Below are 16,213 nucleotides of genomic sequence, written 5' to 3' on the forward strand. Positions count from 1 at the left end.
TTATTGTTATGTTATAAGACCTAAACCTCACTAGATGGCAGAATTGTATTACTAACAGTTCCCAGACTACAGATTATTTATTTATTTTTATTTTATTGCCCTATTGAATATAAAAAAAATATAGTTTCACCTCTTTTTTTAAATTATATTTATTAAGTGTATTCTGTCACAAAATAAAGCTTCATGAATAAACAGAAGTCCACAAGAACATGACATACAGGTACTGTTATGCTATGGATTTTTTTGTGGGTTTATATCCCGCCAAATCTTCCAAGCAGAGTTCTGGGCAGGTTACAACAGTCAAAGTGGATTACAATAGGCATATAAATGGGTTATTTATTTAAAAAATTTAAATACCATCTTTAAAAAAATTTATATACCGTCTTTATATGAAGTAAATAGGTCATGCAGGTTACAATAATTTTTCAGATTACAGCAAATAGTCTGAGCAGCATGATCATTGAAATATAAATCAACTTGGCATCAATGGCGTACATTGTGATAGTTGTGGTTAATGTAGGGCATGAGAAAGGCACTGTGAATCAATTTGGAAAGAGGGAATGGTAAATATATTTACATTGATGTGATATACAGGCCCCCTTCACAGATAGAAGAAGTGGACTGAGATTTAATAGCAGACATTCAGAATATATCTAATAATGGGGAATCTTTACTAATAGGTGATTTTAACATGCTGAATGTTGATTGGAGTATCCCTATTATGGAATCTTCTAGAACAGTGTATCGCAAACTGTGTGATGTGGCACACTAGTGTGCATTTTGAGATTTTAAGTTTATCGCTGCTCACAGGGCAGGAAGAGAGGCTCCGGCGCCTATGTCAGCTGACTTCTACCATCGTGTTGTGCGTATCTGCTGAGACTCCTGCCTTCCTCGTCTCTGCACCCTCGGGACTCCTGTCTTCCTTGTCTTCGCACCCCCGGACCAGCAGCGGCAGCTCTGTGTGCTTTTAATTTCGGCACACAGCTGCCCTAGCAGTAGTTTAGCCCGGATTCATCAGGCAGCCTCAGGACCTTTGTTAGGCAGGCCCGCATTGCATCATCAAAGCGAGCAGGCCTAGCAAAGGCCCCAAGGCTGCTTGATGAAACTGGGCTAAAAAAGGAGAGAAGGAGAAATGTTACACACTGGGGAAGGGGGAGAGTGAAAAGTTGGACTCATGGAGGGAGAGAGAGAGAGATGTTGGTTGGGGGAGGGAAGGAGGACCAGAGGAGAAGCATGCAGGAGGAAGAGAGAAAAAATGTTGGACTGGTGGAAAAGAGGGAGAAATGTTGGACTGGGAAGGGGGCCATAAAGGAGGAAGGGAAGGGAGATGGACTGCAGGGGGCAGAAAGGAGGAAGGGAAAGAGAAATGTTACACGGGGGAGGAGAGATGACTAAAGGAAGGGAGAGATATCAAATCAGGGAATAAAAGGAACGGAGGGGAGTCTGGTAGCGCTATAGAAATAATAATAGTAGTAGTAAAGAGAGATGCCAGACTGGGAAGGAGGAAAAGGAAGGAGAGAGATGTCGTTGGACCACTGGGGGGAAGGAGGGAAGGAGAGAGAGATAGTAGATTTTGAGAAGAAAGCAAAAAAAATGGAAATATTGAATTTTAAGTTAATGCCAAAGATGGATGCTACTATAAATGAAAACTCACTCCTGGTATATCAGTAAGTTCTGAAAAACTCTTTCATTGATTAGTGATATTCCCATATGCTCAGAGAAGTAGAGCTCTAATGGAGAGTGTTATCCCCCCTGGCAGGAGCTCACCGTCCAGTCATAGCATGCTCATTATAGCAATTTCTACTGTCACCCTCTTTAGCCATGCCTAGGGTTACCATATGGCTCCAGAAAAAAACAGAAAGCAATGGAAATAAAACCTGGATGTCTCAATCTGTCTTCCTTTTTCTGGAGCCATATGGTAACCCTAGCCATGTCACATATGGAGGCACTACTAGGAGTCTAAGCTCCTGGATTAGAGAAGCTGAACTGCCTTCCAGGCTTTCCTCTAGGTTAGCGAGGTTTGTTTGAATAGGAATAAGGGGTAAAGTCCCATGCTGAGGCAGAAAAAAATGCTTAGAGCCGAACAGGCAGGAATTTGGTTTGGTGTTTTTTTTTTCTTTATTTATTTTCAGTCCTAAGGATGGTCTAGGCCAGGGATGTCAAAGTCCCTCCTCAAGAGCTACAGTCCAGTCGGGTTTTCAGGATTTCCCCAATGAATATGCATGAGATCTATTAGCATACAATGAAAGCAGTGCATGCAAATACAGTACTCTCCTGATATTCACGGGGGTTCCGTTCCAGGATGGCACGAGTGTGGCATGGTATGGTGGAGCAGGGCGGAAAGGTGCCAGTGCCCCCATCAAACGGCACCCGAGGCAATCTGCATCCCCTGTCCCCCCTTACTATGCTACTGAGAGTGGAACAGAGATTCCTGGCTTTTGGTTGACCCTGTTTCTCCTGTCAAAGCCCAGTGTATTGAGTGAAACTCCTATGGGTTCCTGGGAGAGGACAGAAAATAATGAGCATAAAGGCTAATAATGTGAGGAAAGTGGACAGAAAAATACTAGCTTTGTTTTATCCCGCCAAAGCTGTTGCTCCGAGGGAGACACCTTACTGGCTGGGAAGAGAGGACAGAGAAGTAGAGTATTTGAAATTTGGAGTTAGAAGTGACTGTTTAGCAAATTTCTTTTTGAACCTGATGTCTGCCAACACTGAAGGAATTGTAAATAGTTGAATTTGACTTCTCCAATCAAGTTGAATAAAGAGTTCCAATTTGTTTCAGTTATATCTTGTTTCAGTTATATCCGGCTGCTTCCTGCAAAATAGCAAGGGAGAGAATGAGTGTTGAAACAGAGACCCAGGATTTCCAGCTTCTCCCAGTCTACACCCCAGCTCGAGAGAGACAGTGAAGTTGTGACCTGTGAGAACTGAGTTCATTTTTTTTATGAACCCCGATTGTGGGTTCCTGACTTGAGCTGGCCAGAGCCCACAAAGTTGCCACATGGCATGGCCAAGGCTACAAAAATGGCACCCAACGTGGAGCATAAGGAGTATGGATCCTGGGAAGACCAAGAACTGTTTGAGTTCAGTTATCATGATTACTAAAGGACACAATATGCTGTGATGATAAATAGCTTCACCTGACCAATATTCCAAAATTAAAGAATGGTGTTTTGCAGGATCAGTCATATTTTCCACAAATTAAACACATCTTACAAATTCTGCCATGGAGTAAGTAACATTTTTTTGCTACTTCAGCTTGTCTGCAGTGTTCTTTGCTCACATGTTTAAAGACAATAGCCTGTTTTCAGTCCAATTCTTTATATGTGAGGTTACAAACCATTGAACCCCTGAGGAAGGCGTGTTCACTGAAACGCGGATCGTGTAGGGTCCGGTTGGATTTTTATCACAGTATTTTTTATCATTGTACTTTTTTAATTGAATTTTCATAGTTTTATATGTTAGTGTTTAATAAATTATCTCCAGAACATCTGTATCCACAGTTTTTGTTTTCGTAAGTAAATTTATGATCACATCTATATCGTCTGCTTTATTCTGGCAAATAAGATCTTGATACTGCTGTTTAACTTTGGAAGTCAGCATGCTATTAAAGTCTTTATAAAGTTCCGCTGTAAAATTGGTGAGATCTGATGATTTACAAGGAATTAGAGATTTTGTGGTTTCCTGGATTACCATCACTGCAATTGTAGAGTCCAGTTTATTATTTTTCCTTCAGAATTATCAAGGGCTCATTCTGCATTCAGTAGTGCATTAAAATGCATACTATTACAATACAGTAGGCTCTGATCAATGCAGATTTGAATGGTACTCCATAAATTGTTGGGCAATCTCATTATCCTTATAAATTAACTTGTGTGAATAAATTAATTTGTGTGAATTAACCTCATAATTAAGTTAAGTAATTCATGATGCTACTGTGTATCATAATGATTGCAAAATCTGTGAAACATCTGTCAACCTAGAATGCCTAAGTAACTCACCATAATTGATAAAAGTGATGGATTTCAGAAATACAATATATAGTGAAATTGACACCCTAAAAATCAACAAAACTGGAAGAGTTATTGTTTAGTCTACTAAATATAATGCTCGTTCTGTTTATAAGGAAGCTAACAACATAGATGGATTGATATTAAGGATGTGTATTACATTACATTACATTAGGGACTTCTATTCCGCCTATACCTTGCAGTTCGAGGCGGATTACAAAAGAGCTAACTGGACATTTCCAGTGAAGTTACAACAGTTTTGGGGGTTTTGTTTTTGTTTTGTTTTTGGTTACAAGGGAGGAGAGGTACCTGGATTAATTCCGGAAGAACTTGCAAATTGGATATTAAATTGACTGTACGTTACTGTGTGATATAACAAATAGATTACAGTTAGAGTACAAATAAGATTACGTTACATTTCAGGGATCTGAATACTTGGTTGTTGTTTTGGGGAGGAAGAGATTATTTAAGTGGAGGTTTTGGGGGAGAATTTATCTAGGAGGAGGGGGAAGGGTTGGGTTAATAAAAAAATAAGAACATTCCAGCAATAAACAGGACCAGTAATGAAATTCAAATCCACAAATATAATATAAAATTGAGAAAAGACCTGTGTCACAAAGGATACAGTTAATAACTGTTATCCTAAGGACTAAGGGCTAGATTCACAAAGCAAACTGATCATGTACCGATCAGTTTGCAACCCCTTTGCGACCAGATTTACCTCCGGCCCAATTCACTTACCTCTCCTGTGATCCGCTTCCAATCCATGCATGCAATTGAGGGGAAACGCATGCAAAGTAGACAGGGATGCGATTCACCACCAAAATTTTTTAAACTGACTGGGCTGGCCGATCAGCCCAGTCACAAATGGCTTTCCAACTCTCCAGCTCCATTTAAGCCCTGCTCTCTGCTGCCCCCCCAATAAGAAGTGCCTCTGCTGGGTCAGACCAGAGGACCATCGTGCCCAGCAGTCCGCTCGCGCGGCGGCTCAACAGGTCCAAGACCTGTGTAGTAGTCCTCTATCTATACCCCTCTATCCCCTTTTCCTTCAGAAAATTATCCAGTTCCTTCTTAAACCCTAATACCGATGCTCTTCCCCGGATCTCTTCTGCATGCTCTGCCCCAAATCGGAGGTGTATTCATTTGTTACAACATATAACAACTTCAGGCAGTTACAAAAAGGTACAAGAAAAAATATACCAAACTTAAAAGTATTTATCAAGTCCACATTATGGGGGCTGATTATCTCCTGTGGGAATCACATAAAAAAAAGAAAAAGTAAATCATAATCCTCTAATGTCAGGCAAAACAAACTATTCTACATAACTCACTCAATCTCAACCTCTGCATTGGTTACAGGCAATATATCTAATTTAGGTTTATCTTGAAGAAATATTTCTAATTGAGCTGGATCAACAAAAATATGCTTATTATTCTGATAACACAATCCCACAACAGTGAAAGATTATTCCACTGTCTTACCACACATCATTCCAAGTGATTACTTATTCAATATTTAGGTCCTCAGCGGGCCACCACACACTCAAATATTTTCATAGTGTGAGGCTTTATGCTCATATTCGTCATTGGACCACTATTTGCTTTCAGTTTTTATATAAATTACGTTTTAATTATGTGAATGTTAAAGGTACTTAGCTTAGAGTTTTGACGCTAGCCGGGAGGGTAGAAACATCCGTCACCAACATGTTTCGCCCATATTATTTAAGGGCTTTGTCAAGGCACCCTCTCCCGTTCTCAACTATTACGCGATGGTGGAAGCATAATAGTTGAGAACGGGAGAGGGTGCCTTGACAAAGCCCTTAAATAATATGGGCGAAACATGTTGGTGAAGGATGTTTCTACCCTCCCGGCTAGCGTCAAAACTCTAAGCTAAGTACCTTTAGCATTCACATAATTAAAACGTAATTTATATAAAAACTGAAAGCAAATAGTGGTCCAATGACGAATATGAGCATAAAGCCTCACACTATGAAAATATTTGAGTGTGTGGTGGCCCGCTGAGGACCTAAATATTGAATAAGTAATCACTTGGAATGATGTGTGGTAAGACAGTGGAATAATCTTTCACTGTTGTGGGATTGTGTTGTTGAATACCCTCCATTCTAGAACTTGTACTAAAGTGCCTGGTGTTTCATTTCATATTATTCTGATAAGTCACTAAACATTTACATGAGAACTTTAGGGGGGAAAAAAAAGCTCCCACAACCAAGTTACGAGTCTTGAGTTGCATGAACTCTTTCCTCCTGTACTGTGTCTGTTTAGAGACATCTGGAAAGATATACTGTATAGCTGTTGCCCACAAAACAGTGCATTTTTATTCACAAAATATAGCTTAAGGATAGTTGTTTTTCAATTTCAGTTCTACAATGTAAAGGTAACCAACAATGTTGCCCTTTTGGCTATATAGTCTTTTGATGCCTCTAAAAATGGAGAAATATTTAGACTGCCAGGTGATACTAATTGATCTATTCCCCCCTTCTTCTGATATTTTTTATATAGTAAATATTATCAGGTAAGAAACTTTCTATCTGAGTATAGCAAAGTAAATCTTTCAACAATTACATTATTAAACAATGTCTTTATCTCTACTGTAGTCAGGGCAGGATTAATTCGTCGAGGACCCCTAGGCACCCAAGTACACTGAGCCCCCCTGCCCCGCCCCACCCCACCATGCGCCCAGGCGGAAACAGGAAGCTGTGTCAGAGGGAAGCTTTGGGCAAGCAGCACCACTTGCACAATTACAGTTCCTGTTGCCTTTCCTACCCACGTTGTTTGCTTGTCTTACTTTCCGTCGATGGGGAGGCTGCGTTGCCGATTGGAGTGGGGCCCGCATTGCTGATCGGGGGGGGGGGGGGGGGCGCATTGCCGATCGATGTTGGAGGGGCCCATCGCCATTTGGAAAAGACAATGTTGATGCCCTCCTTCATTGGGCCCCCCTGACAATTTTGGGCCCTAGGCACGTGCCTACTTGGCCTGTTGGCTAATCCTGCCCTGACTGTACTCCATGCTTTGGATTGAACATTTCCAGCATGCCACTTTATCTGGAGAAAAAAGCCTCAGATCCCCTCACTCTGCCAGAGCTATCTGTTTTTGGATAGTTTTTCCCCACTGACTGACTTAATTTGCCTTCCTAGCTTCATAGGACACTGAAAATTTAGGGGAACAAGAAAGAAGTGGCTCTAAGTATTTCTGTGGCTACGGTGATGATTTTTCATTTAACCAGGCAACCCAGAGTAATAAACTGTCCTAAATCTAGTCAAATTTTGCCTGCATAAATTTAGGGAAATTTCAGGTGACAACCAAGCCAGTTTGACTTTGCTGAAAGTTTTCGTAAAGATACACGGCTAATAATCTGTCATTTTATATGCTCAGTAGGTCACTGAAAGTAACACCTTTGTAATTTCTTGTTTAACCCAGTGAAGCAAGTTTAATATGTGAAAAAAACACAAGAGCACAAAATTAAGGGCTCCTTTTACCAAGCTGCGGTAGCGTTTTTAGCGCGCGCTAACCCCCGCGCTACGCAGGAAAACTAACACCAGCTCCAATGGAGGCGTTAGTGTCTAGCACGCGTGGCATTGTAGCATGCGTTGAGCGCACACTAAAACCGCTAGCACAACTTAGTAAAAAGAGCACTAGGGGCTCCTTTTATCAAGGTGCGCTACGGGGGAAAGCGCGTCGGACATTTCATCACGCGCTAACCCCCGCGGCAAGCCAAAAAAACTAACGCCCCCCCCTCAATGGAGGCGTTAGTGACTAGCGCGGCATTCCGCGCGTTAACCGCCTACCGCACCTTGATAAAAGGAGCCCTAAGTATCTGTGAAGGTAAGCATGAGTGGTCTCTCTGTTACCTTCTGCTATGGCTCAGCTTTCAGGACCGAGGTGAATCTGTACAGAATGGAAGAGTTACAATGACTGCAGAAAGTTTCTGCAGACCTAAGATAAATTAACAAGGTCTCCCCCTCCCCTACTTTTGCCTTCCCTCCCTTCTCCTAGGCAGAATTATATCTAGTTCATCTCCTTTTAGATTGCTAATTTGCAAACATTGTTAAATATAGTTGCCTCATGTGCAATAATTGCTTGAGAGTGTTTAGAACCACTTTAACCAAACGGCTCCTGCTGTTCTGTGGGTGAACGCCTGCAATGAATAAATCATGAGCGTTATATTTCCTATATTACTGAATCAACAAAGTCTATTATCTCTCATCAATGGTGCCACCTGAGGCTGCTTAGAGCCGTACACACAGAGCAGCAGAAACCAATGAGGATCTTCACACCAGAGCCCTCAGGAAACAATTGGATCTTTGTTTTTCAAATACTTTGGGGAGAAGGATGCATCCTCCGATGAATATGAATTGAGAGAAATAGAGCAAAATTGAACATTGAACAGGCTTTGAAAACAGCACACTGTTCATCTCTGCTGCCTCATCCCTCCTTCATTTCTCTTTCACTGAACGTAACTTGTTTCCAGTAAATTCTTAATAAGTAATTGTAGCTCTTCCGCTAACCATCGTCAATTTTGTAATTATCTAGTCAGGATCTAGGGGAAGAGTGGGGACTCTCTCAACTAATCTTAGTATTACCTTTCCTGACCCAGGTCAACTTCACTACACTTTGCCATTTTTAGATCTCTAAACAAAAATATTAGAGTAGCAATTTGTCCTTGTGACTTGTCCTGGCTCACAAGCTGATGGGCTGGGCAGGAAAAGAACAACAAAGCCCAGTACATATAGGAAAACTATTCTTGAAATGTCTTCTTTCTGCTTAGTTTAGTTGGCTTATTTTATTACTCTTGATGAAGCACATCAAAAAAAGCATTTACATCAATAAAAATATCCTTTAAAACATCCGACAGTAATGACTCATCCGTCATCTGCCTGATTGCTCAAAGTCCAGTACAGCTTAATTTCTCCTAAGTCATTAAGAAGGAGCTCAGCCTGCATCTATTTATGTTTGTGCTTATAGAGTATATAGCCAATCAAATACAGGGATTGTTCATAGCAGTTTTTACCATAACATCCTTAAAATAAATACAAAGAAAAAGAAAAATCCCATATCTTCCTCTGCAAATACCAAACAGACCCTTTTACTGTCCTATTATATATAACCTTCTTCCTCACACCCTCCCCCAGGAGAAAACCCACCAGTGCCATTAGAAATAAAACACCGTCTTCCTTATAACCTGCTCTCCTTAAAAAAATAAACAGCTTTCCAGACCTTAATTCCATTCTTGTAATCTACTGGAAACAGCCAGAATTTAAGAACTTTTGGATCTGGATTTTAGATTTATTATTTGCCTTTTTACAAATTCAGACTTAAGGCAAATTACATATCATTTCTCTGTCCCGGGGTTTTACAAACTAGTTGTTCCCAAGTCTACTACTACTATTAATTATTTCTATAGCGCTACCAGACGCACGCAGCGCTGTACAGAGTCACAAAGAGTATGAAAACAGTCCCTGCTTAAAAGAGCTTACAATCTAAACAGGCAAGACAGACAATCAAGATGTCATGGATACAGTTAAGAGGAACGGTTAATCAGCTGACTGGGTTGGCGGGCAGAGGAGTAGGGTTAAGGATTGAAAGCTATATCAAAAAGATGGGTTTTCAGTCTTCTTAGATTACTGCAATCTATCCCTAACTGGTATCCCTCAGTGTCGCCTCTCCCCCTTGCAATCTGTGCAAAACTCTGCTGCGCGACTCATCTTCTACCAACCTCGTTACTCTCATGTCACCCCTCTCCTTAAGTCACTTCACTGGCTCCCTATCTGCCATCGCACACAGTTCAAGATCTTATTGCTGACCTACAAGTGTGCTCATTCTGCTGCCCCTCAATATCTCTCCTCGCTTATCTCTCCTTATACACCTCCCAGAGGACTCAGTTCCTCAGATAAGTCACTTTTAAAGTTACCCTTCTCTTCCTCCGCCAATTCCAGACTTCATTCCTTTCATCTAGCTGCCCCCCTATGCTCGGAACAAAATTACCCGAGTTTGTCCGTCAGCGACTTGCCAAAGTGATCACTCGCTTTCCAGATTTTGGAACATGTTCTCCTAATCTGTGAGCTACTCCTTCATTTACCAACACATCGGCAATCTCCAACAGAAAGAACCACCTGCCTTTTCCAAGCAGTTACTGTTATGCTGCAAATTTTGTGACCAAGGCATCATAGTTTCCTGATTGCCTAAAGCCTGGTTTTCTTCCCACAATGAGCCCAGCTGTCTGCTTACAGATAAACCCTTTTCTCTGGTTATACCGCCACCTTATCAGTAGCTTTCAGGATGTCCCTCTCAGCCTTCCTGGGCACTGCTTCTCAGGGGCTCTATTCCTGCTCAGCACCTCCCCCCCACAAAACACACATTAATGCCCTTAGGGGAAAATGCATGTTATTTTCCATAATTAGCCTCACTTAGGCTTTCTCAAGCACCACTGTATTTCTCTGCTGCCGGTCACTTCAGAAAAGAGAGAATTTTAACTGTGTCTTGTCCATTACACACGATTCTTTTGCTTATTGCAACAAGTTCCAGACATTGCTAGGGGGTGATGAAAAGTTCTCAGCCCAACCAACTAACTTCCTAAATTCTGAGCATTATTTTGCCACTGTAGCTGAAAAGAGTGTTGTCTTATTTCGTTAAGTGCCAATTTGCAGAAACAAAATTCTATGTTTTTTGACATTATTTCAGATCATTAATTGAACCATATCCATGTCATTCTCTTCTTGGCTGGGCTGAGAACTTTTCAGCACCCCCTCATAGTACTATAGGATTAATTTAACTACTATGTGTACATACAGCTGCCAGGGATGGTAGGATCAGGAGGTAATCTATGTTAAATCTGGACTAACCCACCCAAGAAATTTACATCATTTTCTTTGGAAGTCAAGCAGATGACCACACTGATTTTTGGCCAGCACCTGCATAAGTTCAGTACAGCTGGCATGTTTCCAATGTTCTCCATTCTCTCTCAATTCCCCCCTCCCACACACACACTGCCCCTGGCAAGGTTCAATTGCCACTCACCACACACAAGACAGACCCTATCCCAGCTACCTCCCCCACAGGTCCATCCCCCTCTCCGTGACAAGATAGAACCCCATCTCATCCTCTTTCCCCATAGGTCCAGACCCTTCTTCTACCCCTCCAGTCAAAGTAGACCCTCCTGGACCTACCTGAACTCCTTGGTGGTCTACTGGGAAGATGGAGGCAGGAGTAAACACACAGTCCTGCTCCTGATGTCTCTATATTCAAAATCTAGCATCATAACATCAAATGGTAGGCATTTGGTACCAACTTTTTTCCAGAGAAGGGAAAATGGTAAAATTAGAGGGCATAACTTTAAATTGCAGGGAGGAAGACTTAGGAGTAATGTTAGGAAGTTATTTTTCATGGAGAGGGTGGTGGATGCCTGGAATCCCCAGAGAGGAAAACAGTGATGGAATTCAAAAAAGCGTGGAATACATTTTATAATAATAATAAATGTATTCTTGTATACTGCCCAACCACAAAGTTCCAGGAGGTTAACAAAGAACTGTACAATCAGTGAAAGGTACTTCAGGATCTCTAATTAGAAAACAAATGGTACAAATTAAAGAACTAAGGCCGGTATTGGACAGACTTGTACTGTTTGTGTCCCATATATAGTGATTCAGTGTTGGATGGGCTGGAGAGGACATCAATGGGAACTCCACTAACTTGGAACATGAAGACATTACTGGCCAGACTTTATGGTAGACTTTACATTTCTCTACATTGAAGCTCATCTGCCATTTTTCTGCCCACTCACTCAGTTTGTTCAGGTCTCTTTGTAATTCTTTACATTCCTTAACAGTTCTAACCCTACTGGAGAGTTTTGTGTTGCCTATCTGGCAGTATCTCAGAGGAATATGCATCGTCTGCGCATGGTCCAAAATGCGGTGGTCAGGTTGATTTTCGGGTTGAAGAAATATGATCACATAACACCCTCCTATCGGTTACTGCATTGGTTGCCTATGGAGGCGCGAGTGAAGTTTGGTTGCTTCCATTTCAAGGCTCTGTTTGGTCTATCTCCTAAATATATTACTGATCTTTTTTCTTTTGCAACCAATAAACACAGGAGAAATTCGCATTTGAATTCTGTTTTTCCACCTATTAAAGGCTGAAAATTTTTAAAAACATCAATATCTTCTGTTATATCAAACAGCATTATGGGGTAAGGACCTGGAACATCTGATTATGTTTTCTGATTCCTATATGGAATTTAGGAGACATCTAAAGACATATTTGTTCTTGAAACATTTAGGCAACTAACTGGCATGGATATTGTAAAGCTGATGAACCATCTAGATCAGGGGTCCCCAAAGTCCCTCCTTGAGGGCCGAATCCAGTCGGGTTTTCAGGATTTCCCCAATGAATATGCATGAGATCTATGTGCATGCACTGCTTTCAATGCATATTCATTGGGGAAATCCTGAAAACCCGACTGGATTCGGCCCTCAAGGAGGGACTTTGGGGACCTCTGATCTAGATTATAGTATTATTTCTAATTATTTGGTTGTTTAATTTCTTCTCTTAATTTGTATTTAACTTTTTGTAAACCGCATAGAACTTTACGGCCCTGTGGTATATAAATTTATTATTATTATTACTTATTTCTATAGCGCTCCTAGACATAAGCAGTGCTGTATATAAAAAAATGGAAGAGGCTGTCCGTTCTCAGAAGAGCTTACAATCTAGTCAAGACAAAGAAACTGGACAAGAAGATGCATCAGTGCACTGTGCTCAGGTGGGGGAATTACAGAGGGAATGATAAGACAGATATTGGTGCTTAGCAGGTGGGTTGGAGTTTGGAATTGAAAGCATCTTTAAAGAAGTGGGCTTTGAGTCTGGATTTGAATACTGCTAGAGATGGAGCTTGATGTACCGAGTCAAGCAGTTTGTTCCATGAAACAACCTCAAGGCTGCTGCTAGGGGTTGCGACAGCCATTTCAGCAAATGAGCCACAATAAGCCAAAGCAAGTGGGAAGTGCTCCTGCCAGAAAGACCCTGCAAGACCATCAGGGCATTAAAAGGTAAGCCTGAGGGGCCTACAGAGGGGGAGGGGAGGTCTTGTCTCAGCATTCTTGTATCAGGAGCATGGGGAGATTGTGTTCAGTTGGAGAGAGGGAGATTGGAGGTGGTGAATGAACCTGCTTTAAGTTCTGTGCAAGATGGTGTTCTCCTCTTATAGATCCAAACAAAGAGGTGTGGACATATTGGTCCATAAAAAACTGGTCCTTTCCATTCACAAGGTTATCCAGGACCCAAATGGTCATTTCATTATTTTAGTGGGGAATTGATACCAGGTTAAGAATTGCATGCCGGAGGGGCCTCCCAGCTGAGCCTCCTCCTGCAAAGACAATGTACAGATAACCACACCCAGAATCCACAGTCCCCCCCTTACTATTACCACACACACACACACAATTCTTTCCATTCTTGTCACTAATCCCCTATGATATGTATTGTATTTTTATTATTTTTTTTTTAACCTTTTCTTCTTTTCATCATGTTCTCTGACATCATTTTCATTGCAAGTCTCAAGGCCAATCACAGGGAAGGGGAGCTTTCTTGCGTAGTGACAATATATTTCTGCACCTCCCAATCTCTCATAATTTGGTGTCCCTGTGGTATGGGGTGGGGAGAGTGGAAAGATGGCTTTCTCATTTGGGTTCCCAGACCCGACAGTGGTCGCAGGACTTGGGTGCCACATTATCTTAACAGTACCTACAGGATTGCATTACTCAATTAGCCAAATAGCCAAGAGTTTGCAGAATGTTCATTTACAGGAATTGCAGTGCAAACTAATTCATCGGGTCTATGGCACCAAATCCCAAACAAACCAGATATGATAGAAAAAAGGAACTTTTAAGTAATTGTTTATGAGAAGAATCTAACGTATGTTGTAGGGCATAAGGTATGAGAAGGTTTGATAAAAATAATAGGAAGGCAAATTGCAATATCTGATAAACAATAGTAAGGTAGTACCTGGCAAAAACCCAAAGAGTAGCAACATTCCATGCTACCGATCCAGGATAAGCAGTGGCTTCCCTCAAGTCTGACTCAATTACAGACTATAGAATTTTTCTCCAGGAACTTGTCCAAATCTTTTTTAAAACCAGCTACATTAACTGCTCTTACCACATCCTCTGGCAATGAGTGCCAGAGCTTACTATTCTCTGAGTGAAAAAATATTTCCTCCTATTGGTTTTAGAAGTAGCTCCCTGTAACTTCATTGAGTGTCCCCTAGTCTTTCTAATTTCTGATGGAGTAAAAAAAACTGGTCTATATCACTCAGGATTTTGTAGACTTCAATCATATCTCCCCTCAGCCATCTCCTTTCCAAGCTGAAGAGCTCTAACCTCTTTAGTCTTTCATCATACGAGAGGAGTTCCATTCCCTTTATCATCTTGGTCGCTCAAGTGACTGAGTCAGCAAAGCAAGTGGTGAAAGAAAAATATTGAAGATAAGTTGTCAAGGATAGAGCTTTGAGGGACTCCTGAACTGAGGGGTCTGGAATCAGAGCTCAAAAGCACAATAAATCTGAAAAAAATCTGTCAGAAAGGTAGGAATGAAACCATGCAAGGGCAATTCTGCAAACACGGAAATCAGCCAGGCATCTGAGAAGAAGAGAATGATTTACAAGATCAAAATCACATTAGAAATCAAATGTAATGAGAACAGCATCCCTATCATTAGCTAAAATGAGTTTAATAGAGTTTGCAAGACCTAGAAGAGAGTGTTCAGTGGAATGGTGCTTTAAAAACCAGTTCATTGGGAATGGAAAGTATTAGTTGTTGTTTTTTAACTGTGTCATTTGTTTGTTCTTCTAATCTACAACCTTTTTCAATCACCATAGAAAGAAATGGAAGATTGAAAATGGGATGAAATGTAGGGGAAAAAAGATCACCTTTAGGACATTTATAGTGGAGGAGAATAGCAGCTGTCTTCAAGTCTCTGAGAACACACCAATAGACAAACTTGGAGTCACTGGAGAGTGGAGGAAAAGTAAGAATGGTTCAGTGAAACACTTCAAGAGATTAGCAAGGATAAGATCTGTATGAAAGAAAGAGGGTTCAAAAGCAGAGATAATGGAAGCAAGATACGCAGAGGAGTAGAAATCAAATCGGGAAAGGCAGACAGACAAAGCAGAGCTTGGTAATGGATCAGGATCCAAAGGCAATGGAGATGATGTAGAGAAGTCCACAGGAGAGAAAGATTCACACAAGGTCTTAACCTTTCTGCCATGGCTTCAGGTGACAATTGAGAAGTTGATGAAGTGGAAGGTCTATTATTTAATCTATTAAGGAAGCCAGAAATGCGAGAAGGGTTGAAGTATGAAGTGCAAAGAATTTTTTTTTTTTTTTAGCAATGTTAATTTCACATCTTTAAAAGTGATATTATTCTTTTAAAACATCTTGGGTAGCAGTAGTAAGGTCTGAATGCCAGGTTCACTCAGCTTTCCTTACATGCTTTTTTTTTTAAGCAGTACAAGATCATAGTGATTCCAGGGATGCAACTTCCAAGAATTTCTCAGTGGGAGTATTTTTTCAAGTGCAACTTTATCAAGAGTTGCACAAAATAGCGAACAACAAGGGGAAGGGTTCCCATGGTAAATTGTGGCAAACCGTGGTTAGTCCACGGGAACGGGAAAAATGTGCCCAGTTCATGGCAGGAACAAGGCCTTCTACCACCCAACACTAAAAGGCCTTATTCCCACAGCAAGAAAAAAAAAATTGCACCAGGGTCAGCAATAGCAACAAATCTTCCAAGGCCTGTTCAAGTTACATCAAGATGGGGCTCATTGATAAAAGTAAGAACTTAGAACAGGTCTCTGAAGATTTTTCAGCATGGTGCAGCTGGCTTATTTGGGTAAGGTAGGCACGAGGGGAACTGGGGTGGAGATGCTGACCCATGGGGAGAGGGAGGTGTTGCCACTATTGTTGTACCCGCTTGATAGCTCCAGATTTGAAGCTGAAGGAGGGTGCTGGATCTGAGCTGGGGGCTAGATGGAAGATATGTGTTGGACCCATGGGGGGAGTGGTACTGGACCTATGTGTAAGGGAGAATGGAGATGAAGGGAAGGGAGAGAGACCAGACATGCAGCTCAGAGCTGGAGCTAGAGGGAAGGGAGAGAGACCAGACATGCAGCTCAGATCTGGAGCTAGAGGGAA

The sequence above is a fragment of the Geotrypetes seraphini genome, chromosome 1, assembly GCF_902459505.1.
Source record: "Geotrypetes seraphini chromosome 1, aGeoSer1.1, whole genome shotgun sequence".
Lineage (NCBI taxonomy): Eukaryota > Metazoa > Chordata > Amphibia > Gymnophiona > Dermophiidae > Geotrypetes > Geotrypetes seraphini.